The 9,069-nt window shown below is 41.2% G+C and overlaps 1 protein-coding gene across 2 annotated transcripts in view; it reads left to right on the top strand.

Annotated features, from left to right (window-relative positions):
- Nucleotides 1-44: 44 nt before the first annotated feature.
- The window catches only part of SOX6 (SRY-box transcription factor 6), a 602,500-nt gene continuing 593,475 nt past the window's right edge, over nucleotides 45-9,069 (top strand). Inside the window, exon 1 of one of the 2 annotated variants that reach the window (XM_084771677.1) lies at nucleotides 45-151. The gene's annotated coding sequence lies outside the window, so the exon portion shown is untranslated. Of the gene's footprint in view, nucleotides 226-9,069 lie in introns of both variants that reach the window. The other variant, XM_084771678.1, reaches the window with a different exon arrangement.

The following is a 9,069-nucleotide window of genomic DNA, read 5'->3' as shown; positions in this document are numbered from 1 at the left end:
AATTCCCAGGAGGCCGAGCGAAGCCTCTCGCGCGGCGTGGCGGGAGTGCCCTCGGAGGCTACGCTTGCTTCGGCGTGCTGAGGGAGCGTTCCCGCTGATGGTATGGTGGTGATCGTTGGTGGAGAACTTCGTTGCCACAGAAAGGCCTAGAGTGGGTTTTCGCCTTTTTTTCCCTGTGAGATTCTGCCCCGTTGGCAAACGCATACATCAAAGTTAAACACATAGGTTTGTAGATAATGTTTTAGGCTTATTAAATACGAGTTCCTCGGCCCAAGACAAAAACCTTTACAAAAATGGCTTCTTTTTCCACGCTAACGTGTGGCCTCTGTTGTGATAAATTTCTTGGCTTTTTTTTTTTTTTTTTTTTTTTTTTTTTTTTTAGTACTCACTGAAGTGAGTTTAGTATGATGCTGAAGGCCACCAAGGGGATTGTGGACCGCTTTCCAGGGCTTAGGGTGTAGTATGTAGGAGTGACCCCGCTGACCCCTTATTTGAGATCCCATCGACTGAAGTCTTTTTCTGCCAGAAAATTCTGTATCTTTATTTTCCTTGTGTGTGTGAGTGTAGGGATGGGGGTGAGTTCCCTATAAAACCCCTTTAAAGGTACAGCAGCACAGTGGCGTCCACGGCCTTCTTCACCTGTCTCCTTAGTCTAGTTGCAAGACACCGCCCGCAGGGCAGATACATCGCTGCCCTTCCCGTTTGCAGGCCCAGCTTCATTTCCTTCTTCCCCAAGAATGACTGAGCTTCCCCCAAGGTCTTGCAGTTCAGGGTTCAGATATTGAAGATAAATTTCTGTATGTTAGGGTGTCTGAACTTTCATCCACATCTGAACCTAATATTTTGTCAGGATGACTTTCCCTTACTTATTCTGAAGCTTTCTGAGAGGGAGGGAGGGAGGGGGGGAAGGAGAGAGAGAGAGAGAGAGAGAGAGAGAGAGAGAGAGAGGTTTTAAAGTAAAAGTAAAACATAGTATGACAGCACATGTCTAGCATACATCGCCATACTGTGTGATCTGTGAAGCAACTGTCATGTTCTACACTCAACAGTTACTCTAGTTTAACTGCTTGTATAGAAATGCCACTTTACTGATTTTCAGATGATGCTGAGCCGTTGATAGAACTGTGCCCAAAGTGAGGCATGGCCAAGCCTGTAAACCAGTGAAGAAAAATATTTTTAGAAGTGGTTGCTTAATCACTAGAATAAAAAAATATTTTGCCTACAAATTTCATGAACCTATTTAATTAAAAAATACTTATTTATTAATTATGAATACAGTGTCCTGTCCTACATGTACACCTGCAGGCCAGAAGAGGGCATAGGATCACATTATAGATGGTTGTAAGCCACCATATGGTTTCTGGGAATTGAACTCAGGACCTCTGGAAGAGCAATCAGTGCTCTTAACCTCTGAGCCATCTCTCCAGCCCCTAATTTTTATAAATGCAATTACAATGGAATTTCATTTAAGTTACAAACTAGGATGATTAAAATTCACTTCAAATAGATTTGACAAATTATAATAAACACAGTTTAGAACTCTCAGCCTGACTGACTGACAAAAGAAGATGGCTCAATAGCCGCTTAAAGACAGCTAGATAATTCTAAGATAAAAAAGATTATCAATAAGGTTAGTAGCTACTAAATAATTTTAACTTTACTAGTAGATGAAAATCCAGAAAATTTTAATAAGTTACTAACATGTTTTTTATTCACCAGATCAGTGGCACATGCCATGTCTTCATGTTATCATTATTATCAAGCAAATAAACCTCAGAATAGCATAAAGATGATCATCTGAACAAACCTGACTCAGTTTGTGTTCAGAAAGCTAGATATGAAGATGACATTGTGTGGTCTTAGAAATATGTGACAGAGTCTTAGCAATTCTCCTCCTTAGTGACAGAAGACACTCAGTCATCAGTGGAGCTGTTAAACACCTTCTTTAGTGCCGAGAGCATTCCAGCTCCACTTTCTGTTTCTGAGTTTTCTATGAGATATTCTTGGATAATCCTTGAATGTCTACACATTAAGGACATTTTGGCAAACACGTTTAGTGAGTACATAAGGACCTATTTTCTACATTCAAGGACTTTAAATTTTAATGTTTATATGTTAACATTAACATTTATATAATGTTAATAGTTTAAGTTCAGATTAACCAACTAAAACAGTACTATTTGCCACAGACAGAAATGAGCAGAAGTGATTCCTGAATTACAGTCTGGGGAGTGCTAAGTGTCCAGGGACACGGCCTCTGAGGGTCATTTTGCTCCAAGTGAGTGTGCACTTTTATTGTTTAGAAGTATCTAGCTATCCAGACACATTTTTTAAGTAGTAAAAACATTCAACATGTGTTCTCCTATGTTTTTGTTTTTTGCTGATGTTTAGAAACAAGGTCTCACTAACCCAGGCTATGTGGGCCAGTGTGTTCTTGAACTCATGATTTTCCTATCTCAGCCTCCTAAGTGCTGGCGTTACAGACGTATGTATTCTCACCTGCCTTTTAGTTTTTAAAGCTATACAGCTAATTATCTGCATTCTCATTATTAGTAACCACCCTTCTATGCTGTAGGACACCAGAGCCTTTCACCCTTATCTTAGTACCCACTCACCAACCGCCCCACTCTTTTTTTCTTAGTTCTGCCCCTAGCCTCTGGTCAACACTCTCCACTTCCATGAGGTCAACTTTTACATAATCTGTGTCTGAAGGAATCACTCAGAACTAGTCTTTCTGTTTCTCATTTATTTTCACTCAGTGCTCTCCAGTTCCATGCACAAGGGCACACATGACAGGATTCCATTCCCGTGTAGGGCCAAGTGTTGTGTATATATACCATGTCATCTATTCATCCATTGATTGATGCTTAGCTTGTTTCCATTTCTAGGCTATTATATAAATAATGCTGCGATAAAAATGGGAGCGCAGATGTCTCTTCAACATAGTGCCTTCATTTCCTTTGTATACATACCAGTTGGATGATTGCTGTGTACCCTATGATAGTTCTATTTTTAATTTTCTGAGAAACCTCCATGCTGTTTGCTGTAATGGCTGTGCCAACATTCATCCGTTAGTAGTGCGTGAACTTCGTCTTTCCTTGGCATCCTTGATAGCAATATGTATTTGATACTAGTTCTTTCTGGATGGAGGCAATCACACTGTGGTTTTGTTTGTTCTATTCTAATGGTTAGCGATGGTGAGCATTTTCTCATCTGTCTGTTGGCTGTGTGTCTTCTTTTGAGAAAGCTCTGTTAGAGTTTGACCCTACCTCCTACACACACAACCTAAGTATTCAGGTATTGTAGCCTTTTTCAAAAAGACAAGTTAATTTTTAAAAATTATTTTATTTTATTTTATTTTTGAGACAGGGTTTCTCTGAGTAGTCTTGGCTGTCCTGGAGCTCAGATCATAGACCAGGCTGGCTGTGAAACTCACAGAGATCTGCCAGCCTCTGCCTCCTGAGTGCTGAGATTAAAGACATGTGCTACCACATCCGGCACCAAGTTCAATTTTTATTTATTTATTTATTTATTTATTTATTTTTAGTTTTTCGAGACAGGTTTCTCTGTGTAGTCCTGGCTGTCCTGGACTCACTTTGTAGTCCAGGCTGGCCTCGAACTCACAGCGATCCACCTGCTTCTGCCTCCCAAGTGCTGGGATTAAAGGTGTGCGCCACCACCGCCCGGCTCCAAGTTCAATTTTTAAAATTAATAATTTATATGTTTCTTGACATGGTCTAGAGCTCTGGCTGGTCTCAAATGCCTCGTGCTCTTGTCTCAGGCTTATAAAGTGTGGGCTTACATGTGTACCACTCTGCATGATTCAAATTCAATTTTAAAGTGAAACTCTCAGAAAAATATTCCAGCTAGTCACCATCCCCCACAATTCCTCTCCCAGTGACAGATGGTCATTATGCCTCTGAATTTTAAAAAACAATGTTAGTATTGTTATTATTTTAAATTATCTAGCTAGCTGGGCGTGGTGGTGCATGCCTGTAATCCCAGCACTTAGGAGGCAGAGTCAGGAGGATCGCTGTGAGTTTGAGGCCAGCCTGGTCTACAGAGTCCAGAGCAGCCAGAGAAATTCTGTCTTGAAAACCAAAATAAATAAGTAAATAAACAAACAAACAAATAATGTGTGTGTGTGTGTGTGTGTGTGTGTGTGTGTGTGTGTTATGTGCATGTGAGTCCAGTTGCTGGAAGAGACTAACGGTGTGGGATTGGGGCTCCCCCTAGAGCTGAGGGTATAGTTGTTATGAGCTGTGTGAGAAGGTGCTAGGAACTGAGTTTGTGTCCTCTGCGGGAGTAGTGTGCATCCTTAGCAGCCGAGCAGTCTCTCCACCCTTACATGATTTCTAGTACTATAAAGTTAGTGAAGCAGGGGCCACGGATGCGCTTTATTTCTTTTTAGTTTAAAAAAATCAGCCGGGCGGGGGTGGTGCAGGCCTTTAATCCCAGCACTCAGGAGGCAGAGGCAGGCGGATCACTGTGAGTTCGAGGCCAGCCTGGTCTACAAAGAAAGTCCAGGACAGCCAAGGCTACACAGAGAAACCCTGTCTCGAAAAAACAAACAAACAAAAAAGCAACACACATGCTGGATATAGTGGCACACACTGGAAGGCAGAGGCAGGGGAATCTCTTGAGTTTAAGGCCAGCCTGGTCTACGCAGTTCCAGGACGGCCCAGACTACCCAAGCTATGTAGTGACGTCCTGTCTCAAAAACAAACAAGGCCAAAACCCAAAACCAAAACAAAACAACAAAACCCCCACATATAATAATGAGGCTCATTGCGGCACTTTTGTAAATATTTTAATTTTGTTGATCTTCTCCCCAGGCTCCCCTCCTTGCTCTCTACCCATGCTAGCTGGTCCCCTTCCTTTTCCTAGTAGACCTCTTCTGGTCTTAAAACAAGTTTGTTTGTTTTTTTTTAAACATACATTTTTAAAAAGATTTATTTATTATTATGTATACAATGCTCTGTCTGCATGTGGACCTGCAGGCCAGAAGAGGGTATCAGATTCCATTATAGATGGTTGTGAGCCACCATGTGGTTGCTGGGAATTGAACTCAGGACCTCTGGAAGAGCAGCCAGTGCTCTTAACCTCTGAGCCATCTCTCCAGCCCTTAAAACAAGTTTTAAAGATTTTACTTTTTCATTATGAATTTGTGTGTGTGTCTGTGTGGGCTTGTGTATATGGGTGCAGGTGTCCTTGGAGGCCAGGGGCAGTTGAGCCATCTGGCTGCTGGGAACCAAACTCAGGTTGTTTGCAAAACAGTGTGTGCTCTTAATTGCTGGGCCTGCTCTTCAGTCCCTCCTCTCTTCTCTTCTATCATAGGCATTCCATGGCATTCTTTATTAATATTTTTCCTAACCCTTAAGACTCTTCCTCTCATGATGTTCTCAAAATAATAACAGTACTGTGTTGTGTGTTCATGTGTATATGTGGGTGAGCAAGTATTTTAAAAAATTATTTATTTTTTCCTTGTCATAAATAAAACACGTGCTTTGGTTTTTGTTTTGTTTTCTAAGACAGAGTTTCTCTGTGTAGCCCTGGCTGTCCTGGAGCTCACTCTGTAGACCAGGCTGACCTCAAACTCAGAGATTTACCTGCCTCTGTCTCTTTAGTGCTGGGATTAAAAACATGTGCTTTGGGGACTGGAGAGATGATTCAGTGGTTAAGAGCACTGGCTGTTCTTCCAGAGATCCTGAGTTCAATTCCCAGCAACCACATGGTGGCTCACAGCCATCTGGTGCCCTCTTCTGGTGGGCAGCCATACGTGCAAGCAGAACACTGTATACATAGTGAACAAGTGCACCTTAGAAAAACAAACAAACGTGCTCTGAAAATAAGTTAAAATATTTTTAATTTATTTTTTTAAAAAAGCATTTATTTATTATTATGTATACAGTGCTCTGCCTGCATGTACACCTGCAGGCCAGAAGAGGGCGTCAGATCACATTACAGATGGTTGTGAGCCACCATGTGGTTGCTGGGAATTGAACTCAGGAACTCTGGAAGAGCAGTCAATGCTCTAAACCTCTGAGCCATCTCTCCGGCACAAGTTAAGATATTTTTAAAAAGTAAAAAGCATCATCTAGGTGTGGTGGTACATGCCCTAAGTCCCAGCACTCAGCAGGCTGAGGCAGGAGGACAATGAGTTGAAGGCCAGTCTAGGCTGACTAGCAAGACTTTGTCTTAAAACAAATCCATAAACCAATAAATGCATTTATCATCTCAGTCTTTCTCCTTGGTATTTTACACACAAGTGATTCTCTTGTAAACTAGGCTGACACAGCACATATTGATTGACACCCTTTTTGAAGTTTGAGTATAGAGATGAACATGTTTTTGATGATTTTTTTTATGATTGTATTTCATCATTTCTGAGGAGAACAGGCCAACAATGTTTCGCTGTAATAACTTTCCAGTTGGAAATGAAGCATGTTAGACTGACATACTAAACCCCAACTATAGAAGTGGAATATCTGAGTTTTATAGGAAATGCACACTTCATATGGAGTCTTAGAAACTGCCTCTGCATGTTTAATGGTGAATGAATTCCTTTGTCATTGTAGCTGTTAAATTGTTGCTTTGTTTTGTTTGTTTTACAGGCTGGCACGAGGCTATGGAGGCCATGGGGGTTGAGGATAGGGGAGAACTCAGGACTACAAAGGAAATAAATCTGGCAATGTCAGTGTAGTAGAGCAGCTCTATCTGGGCCGTTAACATTTAAAAAGCCCTTTCAGGGACTGAGGAAATAAAGGCTACAAATGTCTGGAGCTTGAAATGGCTTTTATACTTTTGAACCTGTCATAAAAGCTCTTTTAGAACTCTGTTTTACTCCTCCCCCCAAACTAAATAGTTGGAAGGAGATGGGGGGAAGGAAACTAGACCGAAAAAAGAACCAGACAAAAAGGCTGTTGCTTATTGCTTATTTTAAGTTTCTGAACTATAACAAATGGGCGAAAAATAGAACAAAAGAGGAAGAGTTGCCGTATTTGAAAGTGAGGAAAAAAGAAAAGTGATTATATCCTTGGCAGAATGCTGCCAGTTGTCAGTGACTCCAACAGGCGCGTGTGCTTCTAGCAGAAAGGACACTTCTTGGTTCTGCTGCTCCTGACTTTGCAATGAGCTGCCGGACAGGCTGTGTATCGACCCTCTTTCCTGATGTTCCATTTAAAGAACATGCCCTGTGCCTATCAACAGCAAGTTTCTAGAAACTGATCAAAGGGCATGAAATTCTGGTTCTTATAAAATTCTTTACAAAAAGACCATATGACTTTCCTTCTTTTTTTATGATTTATTTATTATTTTTAAAGAGTTGTTTGTTATTTTATGCGTATTGATGTTTTGTCTGCATATATGCCTGTGCACAACACTCAAGAGTTAGACAGTTGTGAGCCACCATGTGGGCTCTGAGGACTGAGTTTGGGTCCTGTGGTGGCGTAGTCAGAAGTCTCAACCACTGAGCCGCCTCTCCAGCCCCTGTTCATTATTTTTTTAACACTGAGAGAAGAACTGGTAATTGAGGCAGATAATTGAGGTCCTAATTCAGAATGTTTAGAGTTCGGGTTCAATATCCAGTAAATGAAAAACAAACAAGCAAAATAAAGACAAACCAAGCCTGGGTATGGTGGCACATGCCTTTAATCTCAGCATTCAGGAGGGAGAGGCAGGTGGGTCTCTGAGTTCTAATCTAGTCTGGTCTACAGAGTGAGTTCCAGAACAGCCAGGGCTACACAGAGAAGCCATGTCTCAAAACAAAACAGAACACCACCACCAATAACAACAAAATTAAAATTAAATAAAAAATAAATAAAGACAAAATCCCAACAAAAGCTCAAGGGCTGGAGAGATGGCTCAATGATTACAAGCTCTTGCTTGCTTTTCCAGAGGACATGAATTCAATTCTTAGTCCCAGCATCTGATGACCCTCTCAGCTGCCTGCAATTCTGGCTCCTGGAGATCCAGTGCCCTCTCTGGTCTCTCCAGGCATCTGCACTTAAAAGTGCAACACACACACACACACACACACACACACACACACACACACACACACAGAATTAAAAATAAAGGTCCACGCACAGAATTAAAAATAAAAGTCTTTTTAAAAAAACCCACAAAATTCCAACATTTGGTGACTTGTGAGGTGATTTTGGTTTGGTTTGTTTTCCTTTTTTTTTTTTTTTTAGCATTGTAAACCACCAAGATTTCAGAGGAATTCCAAGTCTGGCTATGGACTCTAAGTGTGCTTAAGTTAAAAACTTTACAAATCCTGCAATGTAATATAAAAGTACTAATTTTTTTTAGCTTAGTTGTCTTGTTCTGTTTTGTTGAGACAGGGTTTCTCTGTGTAATAGCCCTGGCTGACCTGGACTTGATTTTTAGATCAGGCTGGCCTTGAACTCACAGAGGTCTGCCTGCCTCTGCCTCTGCCTCTGCTGGGATTAAAGGTACACACAACCATGCCCGCCTGCTTAGTTGTTTTTTATTGTTGTTGTTTGTTTTAGCCTGTAAATATGACCTTGGCTAAATGGCTTAACTTTTTGCAAAACTAAATTAAACTTTTGCCGCTGTTGGTTTTCATATAGGCTCTCTTTGTGTAATAGTCCTGGCTGTCTTGGACTTGGCTTTGTAGACCAGGCTGGCCTCAAACTCTCAAGATATCTGCATGCCTCTGCCTCCAGAGTGTTAGGATTAAAGGTGTGCAGCTTCCCTCCACCCTTCTAAATTAAGTTTATTCTAAAGTTTTCTGGATCTAAGCACTGTAAGATTTATTTTTTTTTATTTTTTTGGTTTTATGAGACAGGGTTTCTCTGTTTAGCCTTGGTTGTCCTGGACTCCCTGTGTAGACCAGGCTGGCCTCAAGCTCACAGAGATCCATCTGCTTCTGCCTCCCAAGTGCTGGGATTAAAGGCGTGTGCCACCATGCCCAGCCTTTCTGTAAGTTTTTAAATCGAATAAGTCTGAACATAATTTTAACAAAATCTTAGAGAAACAAATCTCATAGTGGCTAACACCTGTAATGCTAGCCCTTCAGACAGTAATACAGGAGGCTTACTTAAT

The sequence above is a fragment of the Acomys minous genome (genome assembly GCF_964271855.1).
Source record: "Acomys minous genome assembly, chromosome: 2".
NCBI classification, from domain to species: Eukaryota; Metazoa; Chordata; class Mammalia; order Rodentia; family Muridae; genus Acomys; species Acomys minous.
The sequence above is the reverse complement of the archived record's forward strand: the minus strand, read 5'-3'. Positions and strand labels throughout refer to the sequence as shown.